General features: G+C 42.0%; 1 protein-coding gene across 3 annotated transcripts in view; it reads right to left on the bottom strand.

The window, feature by feature from the left end:
- Positions 1 to 23,359, bottom strand: part of PMS1 (PMS1 homolog 1, mismatch repair system component) — a 508,329-nt gene that overhangs the window by 153,945 nt on the left and 331,025 nt on the right. The gene's annotated exons all lie outside the window — the stretch shown is intronic.

Below are 23,359 nucleotides of genomic sequence, written 5' to 3'. Positions count from 1 at the left end.
GCTTACAAACAGGCACCCTGGGTAGCGCTTGCTGATTGGTGGCTACAATTAACCAATAATCAGCAAGCGATACCTAGGTGCTGAACCAAAAATGGGCCAACTTGTAAGCTTACATTTCTGTTTTTCAAATAAAGATACCAAGAGAAGAAGAAAAATTAATTATAGGAGTAAATTAGAAAGTTGCTTAAAATTGAATCATGAAAGAAAAAAAATCATATCCCTTTAGTGCAACTGTGCTACCAGAGAGCACTAAAAAAATGACTGCAGATGAAGAAAAACACACTTCTGAGCACTTTGTCGACCGCACTAAATTTTAAAAAAAATCCAGTAACCTTAAAAAAAACAACATATACCCATGCTCTAGAGGATACTGAATGAAACGGGAGGGTAATAGAAAAGGCAGACCCTATTCTGAGGGCACCACGGCCTGCAAAACCTTTCTCCCAAAAACGTCAAAGTTGTAAAATTTTGAAAAGGTGTGTAAGGAAAACTAGGTAGCCGTCCTACAAATCTGATCCATTGAGGCCTCATTCTTGAAGGCCGAAGAGGAAGCCACAGCTCTGGTTGAATGAGCCTTAATCCTCTGAGGAGGCTTATGACTCGCTGTCTCATAAGCTAAGCGAATAATGCTCCTCAACCAAAAAGACGAAAAGTGGACAAGGCTTTCTGCCACTTACGCTTTCCAGAATAGACAACAAACCAGGAGGAAGTCTGTCTAAACTCCTTTGTAACCTGAAGATAGAACTTCAAGGCACGAACCACATCCAAATTTTGGAGTAACCGCTCCTTTAAAGACAAAGGATTAGAACACAGGGAAGGAACCACAATCTCCTGATTAATGTTGCGATCTGAAACAACCTCAGGAAGAAAACCTAACCCAGTACGAAGAACAGCCTTATCAGCATTGAATACTAGGTAAGGAGGCTCACACTGCAAGGCAGCCATCTCAGATACTCTGCACGCCGAAGCATGGGCCAGTAGAAAAAGAACCTTCCAAGACAGTAATTTAGTGTCAACTCCATGCATAGGCTCAAACGGAGCCCTATGCAAAACTTTAAGAACAAGATTTAAAAACCAAGGAGGAGCACTAGCTCTAAACACAGGCCTGGTTCTAGTCAGAGCCTGAACAAAAGTCTGGAAGCTCAGCGAGCCTCATGTGTAGTAAAACAGATAGGGACGAAATCTGTCCCTTAAGGGAGTTAGCAGAAAGGCCCTTCTCCAGACCTTCCTGAAGAAAGGAAAGAATCCTGGAAACCCTGACCTTATGCCAGGGGAATCCCCACTCTTCAACCAAGAATAAGTAGTTCCTCCACACCTTATGATAGATGCGACGGGTAAACGGCTTACGAGCTTGAATGAGAGTATCAATAACTCTTTCAGAGAAACTTCTCTTGGCTAGAACTAAGCATTCAATCTCCATGCAGTCAGCCTCAGAAAATCTAGATTTTGATGAACAAAAGGACCTTGCTCCAGCAGATCCCTGCAACAAGGTAACCTCCATGGAGGAGTTGAGGACATCCCCACCAGGTCTGCGAATCATATCCTCCGCGGCCACGATGGAGCTATTAGAATCGCTGATGCTTTCTTCTGCTTGATGAGGGCCACTACATGAGGGAGAAGTGGTAACAGTGGAAAAATGTAGATCAGACTGAACCTCCAAGGCACTGCTAATGCATCTATTCGGTCGGGCTGAGGATCCCTAGACTGCGTGGCTTGGAATTGAGCCGGGATGCCATGAGATCCATCTCCGGCGTCCCCCATCTGTTGCAGATCTCCGCAAACACCTCGGGATGGAGAGACTATTCCCCTGGGTGAAAGGATTGTCTGCTAAGGAAATCTGCTTGCCAGTTGTCCACATCCGGAATGTGGAATGCTGACAGCAAACAGTTGTGGGCCTCTGGCCATTCCAGAATCCAAGATCCTTGCCTCATTGCAAGGAAGCTCCTCATTCCCCCCTGATGGTTGATGTAAGCCAACGAGGTTATGTTGTCCGATTGGAATCTGATAAACTGGGCCAAACCCAGAAGAGGCCAAGCCTTCAGAGCACTGAAGATCTCTCAAAGTTCCAAGATGTTGATCGGGAGGAGGGATTCCTCTCGAGTCCACAGACCCTGTGCCTTCCTGGCTTCCCAGACAGCTCCCCAACCTGTGAGACTAGCGTCTGTAGTCACAATCTCCCAGGATGGTCTCAAGAAGGATGTCCCTTGGGACAGATGATCTGGATAGAGCCACCAGGAGAGCGATTCTCTCGAACGGTTGTCCAGAAAAATCTGTTGAGACTGATCTGAATGGTCGCCGTTACACTGTCTCAGCATGCATAGCTGAAGAGGCCTGAGATGGAATCTGGCAAAAGGAATGATGTCCATGCAGGACACCATGAGACCAACCACCTCCATACCCCGAGCCACAGAGGGTCTTAAGAGGGTCTTAAGGAGGTCTGGAGGGCAAGACAACTATCAACAACATACAACTATCAACACATGTAATAATAAAAAAACAAAATTTGTATTCAATATTACCAAGACACACACACACACACAACTCATTCAAAATTGGTAAATTCTCTGTTTCTATAATGATATCTAACAGACACCACAATCGAGGTATTATAGTTTGTTTCACTTATGGGTCTTATTAGAAGTTAAGTCACATCACAAACACCCCCTTTTTATTTAATGTTGTTCAAGCTGTACAACCATTTCACTGTATTAAACAGCACTAGTATTATTTAATCTATAGCAAATTTAGCACGTAATGCCCAAGGCACGTCACACACGTAAAACATACTTTCACACAATATACCTAGTACAATTTATAATTATTAGCTCAATACCATCAGCATTATCTCATTAATTCTATGACAACATGTATCATGCACGTAATCACATATAATCAGTCACTTTCAAGTCATAATATTTCCTCTGGAATTTCTTAGCTGCCGTATAATACACAAGGTCGAGGCACAGATGACACTTTTATTCACAATACCCAATAGGGATAAATAAGTAACACACTACCATTTTCACTAGGCACTAAATAGGGGCATGTTTGAGAATAAAATTGCTACCCTCTAGAATGGGATAATTCAAGAAAGCACATAGAAAATCACTAAAAATACCAAATCTTGTTAGCATTGATGCTTATGCATTATATACAAATAGCATGTACTAATCGTATTATCCACCTAAGTTGGGTAATAATTAGACTCAACGATTAGACCTAAAATCATAGGGATCTCAAAGTACATTAAAAAACTGTAGGAATCTATACTTTTAACATATCTAATACTGAACAGGATCCAGGTATAATGTAACAACTATGTCCATTTTTTTCACAAACATTGAAACAGTTAATTCCAATCAAATCCATCTAAATGTTACGTCTAAACCACACTGAACATTGATAGGTCAGTAGGCAGTGACACGCCTGTTGGGGGCGTGACAACTATCAGCCTTAAAAAGCCGACTACTGTGCGGCGCGTTTACCTTTGAGAAAGCCACGTAAAGGGGCGAAACATGTTAGGGACGTTAGGGCAATGGTGAGGAGTCCTAGGAGCTCCTGTGTTTTTAGCAAGCCTTAAGCTTCCGAATTTTATTACTTATTATTGTAGTCTCTTTATGCTAATACCTATAATGTATTCACTTCGAGTAATATGTAAGCACTAACCACGACTGGCGAGTGCATGACCGTTGGCAATATTTTACTTATAGCTATTAAGCGGCAGAGTGTACTAGAGAGTGCCTCACTGTTACATGCAATTTCAGACCACAACAGGTATCATACCTATCTTTACACCTAAGAACTCAACTGACAGCAGGTGCACTTCTAAACTTACAAAAAATAGCCTAGTGTTGGTATACGGTAAATGTAATCATTATTGTGGGTTATTACTATTATATAACGGTGTATTTAAGATAACTCACAGATACTAAATCTGGTGGGCTCTTTAGCACGCTAAAATAATCTGTTACTATTACCGTTTACCCCAATACACAAGTAAACATAAGTACTAGTACTGCACATATATTTTGTTTAACAATTGTGCAAATGAGGTAACGGTATCTAATTTTGTATGACTAAGCACAAACTCAGCAAGCCAAAATACATAAATTGGAGCGGCATATGTTAAGTGTAACTATTCTGCGGGTTTATTAGTATGATACATTTAAGATAATATGCAACTGCCTAAAACTGACGGCTAGCCGACAAGCATTTATAACCCGTTGATATTACTCTTAATAACCCAGTGGTGTTACTTTTAACCCCACACTGGGATCTGCAGCTGCCTAAAACTTATGAATGTCTGATATGCAATTATAACCTGGTAGTATTACCCTTAATAACCCGGTACCATTAATATTAATTCCACACCAGGACTTGTAGCTGCCTAAGACTCACGGCTATTCGTTCTGCAATTTTAACCTGGTGGTATTAATTTTAACCCTACACTGGGAGTAAACAAAAAGGCAAGTGTTACATATATACCATGGCTGGCAATTGCGCAACTGTGGTAACCGCATTTAATATATTTTTTTGATAAAGTTTAAATTTAACCGCATCCAAACTTTCCTGAATAAAGTACAAATAATTAAAACACTGAATCTCAAAGGGCGGGTGCTGCCAACAAAGATTTATAATACAACTTCAGGTATCCTAATCGGTCCATTTTACTGACCGGTGTTATAATATATACAAGTGCTGGTATTACCACTATAAGGCAGTTAGCCAAAGATAGTCGTGCGTGCAGTGTTACAATACTTAATTACAACAGCTATTTAAACACTGAGCAAACACAATTCTAAGCTACACGTATTACAAAACACCACAAGGTGTTTCATATTATACTGGGATTTACAATCCAGTTTATTTATTTATATGACTTCTTATATAGAAATTAACATCTATGGTGTAGATATCGATTTGCTTATATACTGTCGCATATAGCGTTATCAGCAATAGCATCAATACTCAGTTCTATTTAAACTGAGGTAGACACATGTTCAAAAGATTGCAATTGTTTACATTGTTTACAACCACATTTGATACATTGTGACTACTTCTGCAGCATCCCACGTATCAAATCATTACCCAGAAACTCATTCCAAAGTAGGCACTCAACACCAATGTGCAAGTCACAACTTTTATATTCGGAATGAGGGCTCTATAAACCTGCTACTCAAGTGGAGGTCCTACGAATTCTATAGTGATTATCCAATTTATAATCTTAGCATTTAAGTGCAACCTACGTATATCTAACACAATTACAACGGATATAGAAATAATCCCCATTGTTGTTGAACTCAATAAAAGAAAATGAATATTTAAATATAGTTCACAATTGGGGCTTAAGCAAATCACTGTGAGGATATAAGAGTAGGCATATAAACATAGTACTCAGGTTGCCATTTAAGCTACGTTAGTCAGTAACTCTGACTTAAAGCACACATTTATTTTGCAAACTTATTGGCAACCCTATGAGCAACCCAACTTATGTCATCTCATGGTATAAAATACCAATCATCACAACGGTTGTTTAATTTAATATAAGTAAACGAATAGATCAACAATCTTCTCAACGATTGTTGAAAATAACTGTGTGTACATTACAGTACTAGGTGAATCACAATTCAACCTGGGTTTATATTACTTTTATTATTAGATACCATTGAATGCACTGGTACCTGGGTAATCCATTTAACTAATTAAGTTGACACTATTGTTCTAATAGAACTAAGTATAATTATATAGACACCTGGTCAATCTATTTACCCACATAAGTGGATACTTTTCACTTTATATACTCAAGCGCATTTTTTACTAAGTCCTGAGTGGTCTTGCATCAAATACCAGTCACCTGAGACACAGGTTGCTATAGACCTGCACTGACCCTGTAAACAATAATCTGACACACACACTTTATTTTTTGAGTCAGTTGAATAAGCAGGCTATCCACTTGATAGATAATCAACCTTTGACTGTCCATGGTGGCATCTCTATACATTCTATACCGCCGCATTGATTTATTTTGACTATAGTCGGAGCTCAAGAGCAATTTTTAATTCTATTTTTCCCAATTTTATTTGTATACCCCAATAAAAGTTATATTTTAAATTTAGTTTAGTATTTGCTTCCCCACATTCCATCACTGGATCATCTGATTTAAAGAATACAATCTTACTATTCCTAAGCGACCTGGGAGTGCTAATTAAGTGTAATCTTTTTTCTTCCAGTACCAGTAATCAAGAATTTACACTTAGCACCCACACTCAGCCCAATATTTGGCTACCATAATACAAGGCCATATCAGCCAGTTAGATATTAAACGTGACAGGTCTCTCAAACACTAGTAGTGCCATTGGTAATCCCCTTTCTCTGTAAACAATTGGAAGTGAGCTTGCAACGTCTCTGGTCTGTAAGAAATATCCTCATGGCTATGGAGTCTATTATCGTACCCAGTAATTCCACCCTGGTACTGGGAATATGAGAACTCTTTTCTAAGTTTATCTTCCATCCATGAGATCGAAGAAGAGAAAGAAGTGCCTTTGAATGGTCTTCTGCCAGACGAGATGATGGTGCCTGAAACAGAATATCGTCTAAGTATGGAGCCACTGCTATCCCTCTGGTTCTGGCCTTTGCGAGCAGAGCCCCTAGAACCCTCTTGGAGCAGTAGCGAGACCAAATGGAAGTGCAATAAACTGGAAGTGCTGGTCCAGGAACGCAAATCTTAGGAACATGAAGTGTTCCTTGTTTAAAGGGACGTGAAGGTAGGCATCCTTCAGGTCTATCATGGTCATGAATTGCCCTTCCTGGTCTAAAGAAAGAATGGACCTTATTGTCTCCATCTTGAATGAGGGGTCCAATAGGAATTTGTTTAAACACTTTAGGTCCAGAATTGGACGAAAAGTACCCTCCTTCTTTGGAACCACAAACAGGTTTGAGTAGTATCCCAGACCTCTCTCTGCTGGAGATCCCTCACACACCCTAGAAAAAACTCCCTCTTTTCTGGCCTTGAAGACAGGTTTGATAAGAGAAATCTGCCCCAGGGAGGATGATACTTGAAACCTATCCTGTATTCCTGAGCGACGACCTCCAGTACCCACGGGTCTTGACATCCCCAAACCAAGCTTCAAAAAAGAGTGACAGTCTGCCCCCTACCAGATCCAAAGCCGGATAGGGGGCCGCCCCTTCATGCCAACTTTGACTCAGTGGGCTTCTTATTCTGCTTGGATTTATTCCAGGACTGAGGTTTCCAAGTTGACTTGGACTGCTCTGGCTTTGCAGAGGGCTGCTGACGTTGAGATTTGTCTGAACGAAAGGAACGAAAATTAGGACCTTGTCCCTTAGGTTGGTTGTTCTTATCCTGCGGTAAAAAGGCACCTTTGCCTCCAGTAACCGTGGATATGATTGAGTCCAGGCCTGAACCAAAAAGAATCTTTCCCTTACGGGCTAGCACAGAAAAACCTGAAGCCTTGGCGTTCAGGCGAATAATTTGCATATTTGTGTCACAAATAAAAAATGATCTACCCTTAAGGCCTTAATTCTTTTCTGGATCGTGTCGAGGGTACCCTCCACCTCGATCAACTCATATAGGGAGTCGCACCAGTAGGTAGCCGTTCCCGCAGCAACAGCCACTGGCGGTTGAAACACATATCCTGTATGCTGAAACATCTTTCGCAATAGAGTTTCAATGCTTCTTATCTATGGGCTCCTTAAACGACGAACTATCAAGTGGAATAGTAGTGCGCTTAGCAAGCGTGGAGATAGCACCATCCAACTTAGGGACGGAACCTCACAACTCCAACAGAGTCCGGAACCGGGAACAATTTTTTAAAGGAAGAAGAAGGGGAAAAAGAAGAACCGAGTCTTTCCCATTCATTCTTAAAAATGTTCGCCATCTTTACGGGAACTGGGAAAGTATGTGGTACAACCCTGTCCTCGTAGACCTTATCTAATTTAGGAATACAAGGTTCCTCAGGTAACTAAGGTTCTGAAACCTCTAACGTAGCCAAAACTTCCGTTAGCAGAAAGTGTAAGTGTTCAATCCTAAATCTAAAGTCTGGTTCCTCCGCAACTAGAGGCTTAGAGGCCACAGATTCCGTCCCATAAAGAGCGTCCTCTGAAGTATCAGAGGCATCTTCATCATCGGATAATCTTTTATCAGATAAATCCAATAAGCTAGCAGATGATCCCTGGGAAGGATAGCAATATTTAACCTTTCGATTGCGCTTAGCAGGGTGAGGGTAAAGCACTAAAGGCCGCAGACACTGCCGTCTGTAACTGTTCAGTAAAGTCTGGCTGTAAAAAATCTTCCAGAAGGAGGAATAGGAGTGCTAAGGGAAGCTGCATGTGTATTAGGAGATGACTGTAGGGTGCGCACCTCACGGGATGGAGACTCCTCAGAGGTGGATGGCTTAGTGGTACTAAACATATTAGCTTTCTTTGATATAATCACTTTATCAAGACATGTGGAACATAATTGAGCAGGTGGGTATACCGTAGCCTCCTCACAATATAGATAGGCATTCAATTAAGATAAAGAGGGAGTACCCTCTAATGTATCAGAGTCCTCCATAGCTTGCGCTTATAAATAGGACAGTCTACAAAGATAAATGGCACCTTTATACCCCCAATGGCTGGGGCACTCACCACCTCCTATGACCCAGGCCCAAGAGAGAAACCGCTTTGTCTCCAGATAACCGCACGGACAGGAAGAAGGGAATCAATGTGACCACACCCGGTCACGTGGTGTGCCATGCAGGACCGCCCCTGCACCACTAAAGCGTGCCAAGCTTAACAGGTTGCGCAGCTCTTAAAGTGAAAGTAAAACCTGTAAGTTCCAACATCTCCCTGAGCCTCATTTCACATGACACAGCATAAACACACTATTTACAATATGTGATTAATCCCCCCTGTTCAATAATCTTCTTCTGAAGACATTAACCCCTGATTCCATTCAGATAAAAGGTGTCACACTGTGACCCTGACTTCTTGCGTTTATCATATGTGTAAATAAGAAATGAAATGATCTTACCGGAATCTACGCCATGGAACAGGAACACAGACTCTCAAGTTTGACAGTCTTGTAGCATTGCTACTGACATGGACTTGAGTGATAAAAGCAGGCAGTGAAACTCGTCAACACTGATTGCATAGGAGCTGTTAATACGAGTTTGAATGGGTTCGCAGAAAGACTCTCCCTGCATCTCCAGACTCTAACATTCGCCAATGCTCTCACTGAGAGGCTGACAAGACTACTTAAAACTCCCCATTCCGAAGGATACTACCCTCCATAAGGAACTACTCCGTATCTTCTGACACTTCTCTGCCAACCTCCTGTGACGAAAGGTAAAGAATGACTGGGGGATGAGGGAAGTGGGGGAGGTATTTAAGCCTTTGGCTGGGGTGTCTTTGCCTCCTCCTGGTGGCCAGATTCAGTATTTCCCACAAGTAAGGAATGAAGCCGTTGACTATAAACTGCTAATGTATAATAACATATGACCTCAGACTATGTGAATGATGTGTACATATTAATAGTAATAAGCTTCCCATGAAAACTGGGCCTCAGATTGGTCATTTCAATGACGAGTATAAGTAGGATGGTTTTAAAGCTCTGCTGTGTTGGTGTATGTTTTACTTCCTCCTAGTTGTCAGGAGGGGAATTCCTACACATGAAGATTTGTGGACAGATGTTTTGATCTCTGATGTAATTATATAGCAGGTCCCAGCGCAGCACATTAGTGAAGAGAACAGTCCACTTGTGTCGCAGAAATGTGCTTGTTCTGAGGCTTTTGTTCTCTTCTAAACACCAGTTAAAAAATATATTCACCCAGTAAGACAGGTGAAGCCTCAATATTTAAGACTTTGCTGGAAAATTCAGCTACAACAATATCATATGAAACTGAACAAAATGACTCATACAAAAAGCAAAAAGACCTCAAGTATAGAACAGATTGTAGAGGCTTGAGTTATAATAAAACCTCTAGAACAGAGGTTTTCAAAGTCTCACACAGTAGGCCTCCCCTTTGGTGAAACTTTCAAGATGAGCCCATCCCCTGTAATTGATGTCATTAGGGCTGCAAGTAACGATTATTTTCATAATCGATTAATTTGCCGATAATTTTTTGATTAATTGACTAATCGGATAAAAAAATAATCAATAATTGTTTCCTATATCTTAAATAAAATCCACATACTGAGAGTTACAAATATAAACTTCAGACTAAAACTTTACATTTACACAACTGTTGGTCCAATTTTTAAGCAGCGGAGCACATTTTTATAATTAAGCAAAACAAAGCCGCAAACTGTTTGAAAAGAGGTAGAGCTAAAAACAAGTAGAACTATCACTGTTTTAACATACTGTTATTCACTCTTTCAGAAACTTTGCCTTGAAATGCAAAAATCTTAACATGTCCACATGTTTCTCGCTAAGGCTGGTTCTCAGTTTGCAGCTATATTTCCTAAGGCACTGATAAGAGGCACTCAGGTGGTGTTGAGGTGCTTGAGAAGCATAAGTAGTGTGCTGCCTCAATGAGGCATAGAATATTACATAGCCTCTGTTATGTTCATGTTGTTATAGTTAAGAGATCATATATTTTTATGCCATTGTTCTCAAGGCTTCCCTGTGTTTGTTCTGTACTGCCATCTACTGACCCTTTTTGGTAATGCTCCTGTTTCTGTATTATCTTACCTCTGACCTTATTATGCATTTCCTTTTTGTGTTTTGCTCCGCCCTTGTAGTTTTATGATGTTTTCCTGTGTCATGGCTGCAGCTAACAGGCCTCGTGTAACAAGCACTCATGTTAATACATTGCAAGCTACGATCAGTATCATCTTTTGACCGCAAAATACTTTAAACATTCATTCATCTGCTGTATTCATTATCTGCTGTAACCTGATATTTAGAATAAAGCAACTTTGTGGATGAACAAGGTATTGGTGAGTTCAGCTATCTGACAAGGATTGTCTGCAGTGATTGTATCTTCTTATACAGGTCAGGCATAGAGGTCTCAGCAAGGGATAGATCATTATTACAACTATCTGAGTCAGAATAGTCAAAAGATGTATAGAATTCCTACAGCCTGCTATGTATATGTGTGTGTTTAATCTGCAATCAAGCTCAGGGTCATCCGCCATCTTGTGAAAGCACATGTCGCACAAGTTTACTGCACTTCATCTGAATGTTGAAAACTGTTTCTCTGCATTGAACTGTTACCCCACCCGTCTAAGCTGCTGTTTTTCTTCTTAAAGAGACAGTACCATTTTTTGCAAAACTTGAAAAAATGTCTAGACAAGGCTCTGAGCACTCTTTTATAGCCGAACCTACGCAGATACATCATGCCTCTGAACCCACAGACGTACAGGGAGCAGATCCTGCAGATATTGCTGAACAGAATGTAAGACCCAAACGTACAATAAAACCGACACAAACTCAGAAAAAACTATGAATTCACTAGAGATGAGTTCTCCAGCAATCTGTCAGACCTATGCGACAGAATTTCACAATGCATGTCAGTTTTGTCACACTTTAATGATCAACCAGCCAAATTGAGAGACTCTATAGATCACCTATCTGCTGCATATGAACGCTACCAGCGGCTGTCTGCAAAATACACAGCCTTCTTACAGGACTTTAATATAGAGGACTCTTCAGCAGAACTGAATAGGACTGATGCACTGGACCAACATAGAGATCTCTTAGTGCAAACGGCTAAAGAAAAGGCAGAGTTCCGCATTGCTCAACTGCAGGAGACCAGATCTCATAGATCCACATCAACTAAGCTCACTGCACGTTCTTCTAGATCCTCTCGCTCCAGAAGTTCAACATTAAGCGACAAGCTAATAGAGGCCCGTGCTGATGCAGAATCAAAAAAAGTGCAAAGCTCCTTTATCAGAAGGGAAGCAGAAATGGAAGCCAAAGCAAAGCACAAAGGGCTGCCCAGGAAGCACAAATGGCTGCCCAGCAAACAGAAATGGAAGCCCAAAGCAAAGCATCAAGGGCTGCCCAGGAAGCACAAATGGCTGCCCAGGAAGCACAAAGCAAAGCACAAAGTGCTGCCCAGGAAGCACAAATGGCTGCCCAGGAAGCACAAAGCAAAGCACAAAGGGCTGCCCAGGAAGCACAAATGGCTGCCAGGAAGCACAAAGCAAAGCACAAAGCGCTGCCCAGGAAGCAGAGGTGGATTCCCAAATAAAGGTTTTGCAAATGGAAAAGAAAGAAGCAGCAGCCCTAGCAAGGCTGAAAGTCCTTGAACAAGCAATGGGAGAAAGTACTAATACAGATTGCCATATCCCAGCAGATCCGGAAGACCCAGTTGAACGCACTAGTAAATACGTGCTAAAGCATAATATTTGCAACGATACAGAGTCATCTCCTGTGCCTACTACTAACACCATCGTTCTCAATCTCAACACAGAGAGCTCTCAGCACCAAATGCCTGAGCCTCTTCAAATCCACAACACAAGTGCATCTAAGCAGCAAACCGCATCACCTCCCGCTGACAATAAGGTGACTTCCAGTGACAAGCCGCAGCTCAAGCTACAGCTAGCAGAAGCCTTAGAGACTACACCACAGTTGAATGCTCTTGCAACATCATTTTATCCTGGTAAACTTAATCCTTCTTCACCAAAGAACTTTCACACCCAAGGGGTTCCTCAAGTTACTTTGGCACCAAAGAGTGAGAGATCAGACTTGACTGACTTTGCCAGATACATGATACGCCGTGAGCTCATTAACACAAGCCTCTCAAGGTTTGACGACTGTCCAGAGAGCTACAGGGCCTGGAGACCAACCTTCAAGGCTGCTACCGCTGATCTCGACCTTACAACCAAGGAGGAACTTGATTTTCTCATAAAGTGGCTGGGGCCAGAATCCTCAGATCGTGTTAAAAGACTGAGAACAGTACATGTTGACCACCCAGATTCAGGCCTTGTTGCTGCATGGGCAAGACTTGAGCAAGCCTATGGTAGCTCTGAAGCCATAGAAAGTGCTCTGTTCAAGAGACTGCAAAACTTCCCAAAAATAGGAAACAAAGACTATCGCAAGCTCCAAGAATTAAGTGACCTCCTCATGGAGCTAGAGTTGGCAAAGACAGACCCACGTCTACCTGGACTAAGCTTTCTGGACACTGCTCATGGTGTCAATCCTGTGGTGTCTAAACTGCCATATAACCTGCAAGAGAAATGGGCACAACAGGGCTCAAGATACAAAAGAGTCTATAAAGTATCCTTTCCTCCATTTTCATACTTTTGCAAGTACATCAGCGATCAAGGATGAGAAACGATCCCAGCTTCAGCTTCTGCAAACCCAACTTGCCTGCTTCATCATCCTTACCAACATCATCAAGGTATGATAACACGGCAGCTAAACGTAGAGACTTTAATAGAACAATATCTGTTAAAAGGACAGACATCTCACCACCCGTATACTCTCCTGCAAACCAGAGTGACTCGGGCGAGAGAGATAAAGACCCTAACTGTCAGTCCCCTATTCACAGGAAGCCTCACCCTCTTAAGAAATGTCGTGGGCTTAGGGCAAAGACTTTACAAGAGCGCAGGGAGATTCTCCAGAAATTGGAGTATGCTATAGGTGTTGTGCTTCTTATGGTCATTTTGCTAAAGACTGTAAAGTTGTTATAAAATGCACAGAATGACACGTTACAGCTATGCATCCTACTCCACTTCCAGACAATCCACAGCAGCAGCTAACTGCCTCCACCCCTGTCTCAATTCATGGCGGGGAGCAACAAAGTTGTGCTCCAGTCACAGCCAATGTTTCCTCTGCATGCACAGAAGTCTGTGGAGAAGGCTTAGACTACAAATGCTGTGCCAAGGTATGTCTAGTCAAGATTTACCCACAGGATAAACCTGAGAAAGTTGCTAGGATGTATGCTATAATAGATAAACAGAGCAACAGATCCCTGGTTCTTTGAGATCTTCGGCATAGAGGGTCATGCAACACCGTATACTCTCAGAACAGGCTCTGGTTGTGTAGAGGCCTTTGGTAGAAGGGCCAATGGATTCATGGTCTCTCATATCAAAGGAAACGAAGGCATACCCCTACCAACATTAGTTGAGTGTGACCAGATACCAGACGAAAGGGAAGAGATTCCTACTCCAGAGGCTGCCTATCACCATCCTCACTTAAGGCACCTTGTTAATGAGATTCCGGCAATGGACATGAATGCAGAAATCTTGGTCCTGCTAGGAAGAGACATTCTCAGAGTACATAAAGTACGCGAGCAGTGCGATGGACCAGATGATGCCCCTTATGCACAAAGACTTGATCTAGGCTGGGTGATAGTGGGCGATGTATGCTTGAATAGTATGCGTACGTCATCTGAGATCCACTCCTTCAAAACTTACATATTAGGAAATGGACGTGCATCCCACTTCAAACAGTGCTCTCGCCATCATGAAGTAAGGGAGAAGCCTCCTGACATCATCCAAATACCTGATGTTACTCCTATCCTTTGTGATGACAATCCGGGTACCACAGTGTTTTGTACTACAAGTGATGACAACAAAATAGCCTTGTCAGTTGAAGACAGGAAATCATCTAAGCCCAAACAATGGCATTATGTTCCATCTGAAATTAATCCTGCAGATTATGCCACCAGGCCAGTGTCTGCAAGTGTCTTTGCAAATTCTTCTTGGTTAACAGGCCCTGAATTCCTGCTGGATCATCCAGAAGAAACCACAGCTGATGTCTTCAGTCTTCTAGAACCTGACAACGATCCAGAGATTCGTCCTGAAGTAAAAACCCTTGTCACCAGAACTGAACAAAGACTTGTCTTGGGCTGTTAACGCTTTGAACGTTTCTCCAAGTGGACAAGGCTTGTACGTACCATTGCAAGGTTAGTCCACATTGCACACTGCTTTCACACAAAGCCCACAGATGCTCACTGTCAAGACTGGCACGTGTGCCAAAGGTTTCTTTCTGCAAAGGATATTGCTGAAAGTGAACTGTTCATAATACGCAGTGCACAACAGGATGTCTTTGGCTCAGAAAGTAAAAGTATCCGTGACAAGAGGGGCATTCCAAAAAACAGTCCTATAGCTAACCTGAACCCATTCTGTGACAATGATCATTCCGAGCCAGCTCCTCCACTTCAAAAACTCCAAGAGTGCTGGTACCTGTCTTTCTTCAGAGTGTATCATCCACATAAGCCAAAACAAATCAGGGTAGTGTTCGAGTCCGGTGGCCAAGCAAATAGCAAATGATGGGCAGTGCTGTTTACTTGCATGAGTGTGCGTGCAGTACACATTGAAGTAATAGAATATATGGATGCCTCAAGTTTCATAAATGCTCTAAGGCGATTCTGTGCCATCTGAGGACCAGTCAAAACATTAAGATCTGACTGTGGAACTAATTTCGTTGGAGCCTGTCGAGAGCTACATCTCAACTCTAGTCCAATTCAAGACCTTTTAGCTGAAAAGGGCTGTACATGGATTTTCAATCCTCCTCATTCTTCCCATATGGGTGGCTCCTGGGAGAGAATGATAGGCATCACACGTAAAATACTGGAGTCCATGCTTATGGACTTGAAATCCACAAGACTCAGCCATGAGATTCTAACCACCTTCCTGGCAGAAGCATCTGCCATAATAAATTCAAGACCACTTGTTCCAGTTTCTGTAAATCCAGAGGCCCCAACTCTCCTCTCTCCAGCTACTCTCCTTACCCAGAAGCTTGGGTCTGTTCCTGCTCCCCCTGGAGACTTTAAAACAGGAAATCTGTGCTACAATCAGTGGAAGCGAGTACAACACCTTGCCAACTGCTTCTGGAATCGTTGGAAGATGGAGTATCTCTCTACTCTGCAAGGACGCAGGAAATGGCAACGTCTGAACCCTAACATCAAGGTTGGAGATCTTGTTCTCCTCAAGGACCAGCAAGCTGAAAGAATCGAATGGCCCATGGGACTGATTGTAAAGAGCATTCCTAGTGATGATGGAAAGGTGCGTAAGGTGGAGGGGTAAAAGTTGCAAGACAAGGGACTATAAAAACTTTCATCAGACCGATCACGGAACTTATCTTGCTCTTGCCCCTTGGAGACTGAACTTACTTATGTATGCTGTTGGATTCTTCCTGTGACTTCAAGAAGGAAGTATCTTGAACTTTAATTGACACAACTTGAAGTTTATATTATAGTAGTTGCATTATATGTATGTTCTCCTTATATCTTTCAGGTCTTCAAGACATCTCTGCAAATTACATTGTTATGCATAACTTCCGTTATGATTTAAATAGTGACATTTATTATGCCAGACGGGGAGTGTCCTGCCTTAATGAAGCATAGAATATTACATAGCCTCTGTTATGTTCATGTTGTTATAGTTAAGAAATCATATATTTTTATGCCATTGTTCCCGAAGGCTTCCTTGTGTTTGTTCTGTACTGCCATCTACTGACCCTTTTTGGTAATGCTCCTGTTTCTGTATTATCTTACCTCTGACCTTATTATGCATTTCCTTCTTGTGTATTGCTCCGCTCTTGTAGTTTTATGATGTTTTCCTGTGTCATGGCTGCAGCTAACAGGCCTCGTGTAACAAGCACTCATGTTAATACAAGCTACGATCAGTATCATCTTTTGACCGCAAAATACTTTAACCATTCATTCATCTGCTGTATTCATTATCTGCTGTAACCTGATATTCAGAATAAAGCAACTTTGTGGATGAACAAGGTATTGGTGAGTTCAGCTATCTGACAAGGATTGTCTGCAGTGATTGTATCTTCTTATACAGGCCAGGCATAGAGGTCTCAGCAAGGGATAGATCATTATTACAACTATCTGAGTCAGAATAAGTAGGGTTCTGCCAATTTCGCCAAAGAGGGATATTTATCTTTGTTAGCTCTTAACCAATGCAGAGTGTTTTCCACCTTGGCAAGGGGCCTCTCAATAAAGTAAGCCTGGACTTCATTCTAACATAAAAATATCTTGAATACCTATATGCAATGATAAATAACCAGCTATAAGGTTAGGGGGAAATATCTAGTCCTCTCTAAAAAACATAATTTATGCTTACCTGATAAATTTATTTCTCTTGTAGTGTATCCAGTCCACGGATCATCCATTACTTGTGGGATACCAATACCAAAGCTAAAGTTCACGGATGATGGGAGGGACAAGGCAGGATTAAGCGGAAGGAACCACTGCCCGAAGAACCTTTCTCCCAAAAACAGCCTCCGAAGAAGCAAAAGTATCAAATTTGTAAAATTTTGAAAAAGTGTGAAGCGAAGACCAAGTCGCAGCCTTGCAAATCTGTTCAACAGAGGCCTCATTTTAGAAGGCCCATGTGGAAGCCACAGCTCTAGTAGAATGAGCTGTAATCCTTTCAAGGAGCTGCTGTCCAGCAGTCTCATAGGCTAGGCGTATTACGCTTCGAAGCCAAAAGGACAGAGAGGTTGCCGAAGCTTTTTGACCTCTCCTCTGTCCAGAGTAAACGACAAACAGGGAAGATGTTTGACGAAAATCCTTAGTAGCTTGTAAGTAAAACTTCAAGGCACGGACTACGTCCAGATTATGTAAAAGACGTTTCTTCTTTGAAGAAGGATTAGGACACAATGATGGAACAACAATCTCTTGATTGATATTCTTGTTAGAAACCACCTTAGGTAAAAACCCAGGTTTGGTACGCAGAACTACCTTATTTGCATGAAAAATCAGATAAGGAGAATCACATTGTAAGGCAGATAGCTCAGAGACTCTCCGAGCCGAGGAAAAAGCCATCAAAAACAGAACTTTCCAAGATAAAAGTTTAATATCAATGGAATGAAGGGGTTCAAACGGAACTCCTTGAAGAACTTTAAGAACCAAGTTTAAGCTCCACGGAGGAGCAACAGTTTTAAACACAGGCTTAATTCTAACCAAAGCCTGGCAAAATGCCTGAACGTCTGGAACCTCTGCCAGACGCTTGTGCAAAAGAATAGACAGAGCAGAAATCTGTCCCTTTAAGGAACTAGCTGATAATCCTTTGTCCAAGCCCTCTTGGAGAAAAGACAATATTCTAGGAATCCTAACCTTACTCCATGAGTAATTCTTGGATTCACACCAATAAGGATATTTACTCCATATCTTGTGGTAGATTTTCCTGGTAACAGGCTTTCGTGCCTGTATTAAGGTATCAATGACTGACCCGGAGAAGCCACGCTTTGATAGAATCAAGCGTTCAATCTCCATGCAGTCAGTCTCAGAGAAATTAGATTTGGAGGATTGAAAGGACCTTGTATCAGAAGGTCCTGTCTTAGAGGCAGAGTCCATGGTGGAAAGGATGACACGTCCACTAGGTCTGCATACCAAGTCCTGCGTGGCCACGCAGGTGCTATCAGAATCACCGATGCTCTCTCCTGTTTGATTTTGGCAATCAGTCGAGGGAGCAGAGGAAACGGTGGAAACACATAAGCCAGGTTGAAGAACCAAGGCGCTGCTAGAGCATCTATCAGCGTCGCTTCTGGGTCCCTGGACCTGGATCCGTAACAAGGGAGCTTGGCGTTCTGGCGAGACGCCATGAGATCCAACTCTGGTTTGCCCCAACGATGAATCAATTGAGCAAACACCTCCGGATGGAGTTCCCACTCCCCCGGATGGAAAGTCTGACGACTTAGAAAATCCGCCTCACAGTTCTCCACGCCTGGGATATGGATTGCTGACAGGTGGCAAGAGTGGGACTCTGCCCAGCGAATTATTTTTGAGACTTCTAACATCGCTAGGGAACTCCTGGTTCCCCCTTGATGGTTGATGTAAGCCACAGTCGTGATGTTGTCCGACTGAAATCTGATGAACCTCAGTGTTGCTAACTGAGGCCAAGCCAGAAGAGCATTGAATATCGCTCTTAACTCCAGAATATTTATTGGAAGGAGTTTCTCCTCCTGAGTCCACGATCCCTGTGCCTTCAGGGAGTTCCAGACTGCACCCCAACCTAGAAGGCTGGCATCTGTTGTTACAATTGTCCAATCTGGCCTGCGAAAGGTCATACCCTTGGACAGGTGGACCCGAGACAACCACCAGAGAAGAGAATCTCTGGTCTCTTGATCCAGATTTAGCAGAGGGGACAAATCTGTGTAATCCCCATTCCACTGACTCAGCATGCATAATTGCAGCGGTCTGAGATGTAGGCGCGCAAATGGCACTATGTCCATTGCCGCTACCATTAAGCCGATTACCTCCATACACTGAGTCACCGAAGGGCGCGGAATGGAGTGAAGAACACGGCAAGCATTTAGAAGTTTTGATAACCTGGACTCCGTCAGGTAAATTTTCATTTCTACAGAATCTATAAGAGTCCCTAAGAAGGAGACTCTTGTGAGTGGGGATAGAGAACTCTTTTCCTCGTTCACTTTCCACCCGTGCATCCTCAGAAATGCCAGAACTATCTCTGTATGAGACTTGGCAACTTGAAAGTTTGACGCCTGTATCAGGATGTCGTCTAGATACGGAGCTACCGCTATGCCTCGCGGTCTTAGAACCGCCAGAAGTGAGCCCAGAACCTTTGTAAAGATTCTCGGGGCTGTAGCCAACCCGAAGGGAAGAGCTACAAATTGGTAATGCCTGTCTAGAAAGGCAAACCTTAGAAACCGATGATGGTCTTTGTGAATCGGTATGTGAAGGTAGGCATCCTTTAGGTCCACTGTGGTCATGTACTGACCCTCTTGGATCATGGGTAGGATTGTCCGAATAGTTTCCATTTTGAAAGATGGAACTCTGAGGAATTTGTTTAAGATCTTTAGATCCAAAATTGGTCTGAAGGTTCCCTCTACTGGATGGATCACTCCCATAATTAGGAGGTCTTGCACACAGCCTAGGAATGCCTCTTTCTTTATCTGATTTGCAGATAGCCTTGAAAGATGAAATCTCCCTTGTGGAGGGGAAGCTTTGAAGTCCAGAAGATATCCCTGAGATATGATCTTGAACATCTCTTGCCCATGCCTGGGCGAAGAGAGAAAGTCTGCCCCCTACTAGATCCGTCGCCGGATAGGGGGCCGTTCCTTCATGCTGTCTTAGAGGCAGCAGCAGGCTTTCTGGCCTGCTTGCCTTTGTTCCAGGACTGGTTAGGTTTCCAGGCCTGCTTAGATTGAGCAAAAGTTCCCTCTTGCATTGAAGCGGAGGAAGTTGATGCTGCACCTGCCTTGAAATTTCGAAAGGCACGAAAATTAGACTGTTTGGCCTTTGCTTTGGCCCTGTCCTGAGGAAGGGTATGACCCTTACCTCCAGTAATGTCAGCAATAATTTCCTTCAAACCAGGCCCGAATAAGGTCTGCCCCTTGAAAGGAATGTTGAGAAATTTAGACTTGGAAGTCACGTCAGCTGACCAGGATTTAAGCCATAGTGCCCTACGCGCCTGGATGGCGAATCCGGAATTCTTAGCCGTTAGTTTAGTCAAATGAACAATGGCATCAGAAACAAATGAGTTAGCTAGCTTAAGTGTTCTAAGCTTGTCAATAATTTCAGTCAATGGAGCTGTATGGATGGCCTCTTCCAGGGCCTCAAACCAGAATGCCGCCGCGGCCGTGACAGGCGCTATGCATGCAAGGGGCTGTAAAATAAAACCTTGTTGAATAAACAATTTCTTAAGGTAACCCTCCAATTTTTTATCCATTGGATCTGAAAAAGCACAACTGTCCTCAACCAGGATAGTGGTACGCTTTGCTAAAGTAGAGACTGCTCCCTCCACCTTAGGGACCGTCTGCCATAAGTCCCGTGTAGTGGCGTCTATTGGAAACATTTTTCTAAATATAGGAGGTGGGGAAAAAGGCACACCCGGTCTATCCCACTCCTTGCTAATAATTTCTGTAAGCCTTTTAGGTATAGGAAAAATATCAGTACACACCGGCACCGCATAGTATTTATCCAGCTTACACAATTTCTCTGGTACTGCAACTGTGTTACAGTCATTCAGAGCAGCTAATACCTCCCCAAGCAATACACGGAGGTTCTCAAGCTTAAATTTAAAATTAGAAATCTCTGAATCAGGTTTCCCCGAATCAGAGACGTCACCCACAGACTGAAGCTCTCCGTCCTCATGATCTGCATATTGTGACACAGTATCAGACATGGCCCTTACAGCATCTGCGCGCTCTGTATTTCTCCTAACCCCAGAGCAATCGCGCTTGCCTCTTAATTCAGGCAACCTGGATAATACCTCTGACAGGGTATTATTCATTATTGCAGCCATGTACTGCAAGGTAATCGCTATGGGCGTCCCTGATGCAATTTGCGCCATATTAGCGTGCATCCCCTGAGCGGGAGGCGAAGGGTCTGACACGTGGGGAGAGTTAGTCGGCATAACTTCCCCCTCGTCAGAATCTTCTGGTGATATTTCTTTTATAGTTAAAGACTGATCTTTACTGTTTAAGGTGAAATCAATACATTTAGTACACATTCTCCTATGAGGCTCCACCATGGCTTTCAAACATAATGAACAAGTTGTTTCCTCTGTGTCAGATAAGTTTAAACAGACTAGCAATGAGACTAGCAAGCTTGGAAAACACTTTAAACAAGTTTACAAGCAATATAAAAAACGTTACTGCACCTTTAAGAAACACAAATTTTTGCCAAAATTTGAAATAACAGTGAAAAAAGGCAGTTACACTAACAAAATTTTTACAGTGTATGTAACAAGTTAGCAGAGCATTGCACCTACTTGCAAATGGATGATTAACCCCTTAATACCAAACACAGATTAATAACTGACAAAAACGTTTTTTTTTGTTTTTTTTTTAAAATAGTCACAACAACTGCCACAGCTCTACTGTGGCTTGTTACCTCCCTCAAAAACGACTTTGAAGCCTTTTGAGCCCTCCAGAGATATCCTGGATCATGCAGGAAGAAGCTGGATGTCTGTGTCTGTAATTTTTGCTGCACAAAAAAAACCCCTCCCACTCATATTACAACAGTGGAAAGTCAGGAAACTGTTACTAGGCAGAATTCAAGCCAGCCATGTGGAAAAAAACTAGGCCCCAATAAGTTTTATCACCAAACATATATAAAAACGATTAAACATGCCAGCAAACGTTTTATATTACATTTTTATAAGAGTATGCATCTCTATTAATAAGCCTGATACCAGTAGCTCTCACTGCATTTAAGGCTTTACTTACATTAGTTCAGTATCAGCAGCATTTTCTAGCAAATTCCATCCCTAGAAATATATTAACTGCACATACCTTATTGCAAGATAACCTGCACGCCATTCCCTCTCTGAAGTTACCTCACTCCTCAGAATATGTGAGAACAGCCATGGATCTTAGTTACTTCTGCTAAGATCATAGAAAACGCAGGCAGATTCTTCTTCTAAATACTGCCTGAGATAAACAGTACACTCCGGTACCATTTAAAAATAACAAACTTTTGATTGAAGAATAAACTAAGTATAAAACACCACACTCCTCTTACGACCTCCATCTTGGTTGAGGCTTGCAAGAGAATGACTGGATATGACAGTTAGGGGAGGAGCTATATAGCAGCTCTGCTGTGGGTGATCCTCTTGCAACTTCCTGTTGGGAAGGAGAATATCCCACAAGTAATGGATGATCCGTGGACTGGATACACTTAACAAGAGAAATAACAGATATATACTTATAAAGGTTGAATCTGGTACATATTATCACAATTTATTAAAAATATAAAAAACATATTTTAAAAAAATCAAAAGCGCTAAGGACTTTATATCAATAACAGGACAAAGCCTTACACATTTATCTAAACAGTAGATATAATCAGCAATAGCAAGCAATACGCTAATAATTGTGCAAACAGATAATAGTGCACCTCAATTCAAATAACAACTCGCATCAATCTAGAGCTAGGTGTAAATAACAAGCTCTGCACTATATCATGCAAAGCATAGTCCCAAATTACCTGATTTAATATAAACAATTCAAATGATGACTATTATATCTGGGTTGCACATAAGCCAGGGGTAGTTGTAAACTTATATTGTCCTGAAAAAGTGAAAAGTAAACTTCTGTAGACGTCCTTTAGGCTAAGGGCATAACCATAAAACAAAATACCAAGTGCAGGAGCTCATCGGAGTGAAGCAGCTGGTGTTGTGCACAGACCAACTAATTGCAAACCAACTAATCGATTATGAGATTCGTTTACAACATTTGCTTGTATATATATTCTTCCTGGAGAATACTTTAGCAATGCCATTAAAATAAAAAATAATCACATTACATCCTGTCCAAAAAAATCATTATGGCTAAAAAGACCTAAAACCTGACTAAAATTGAAGCCGTTATCTCTTTTACACAAACCATGAAAAATAATCAGAAAGCTCTTGATTCTAAAAATCATATATATTATTTATTGTGAATATAAGTATAAAACTTTTTATTTACCATGTTACAGCTGTATAT

This window comes from Bombina bombina, chromosome 1, assembly GCF_027579735.1.
Source record: "Bombina bombina isolate aBomBom1 chromosome 1, aBomBom1.pri, whole genome shotgun sequence".
NCBI lineage: Eukaryota > Metazoa > Chordata > Amphibia > Anura > Bombinatoridae > Bombina > Bombina bombina.
The sequence above is the reverse complement of the archived record's forward strand: the minus strand, read 5'-3'. Positions and strand labels throughout refer to the sequence as shown.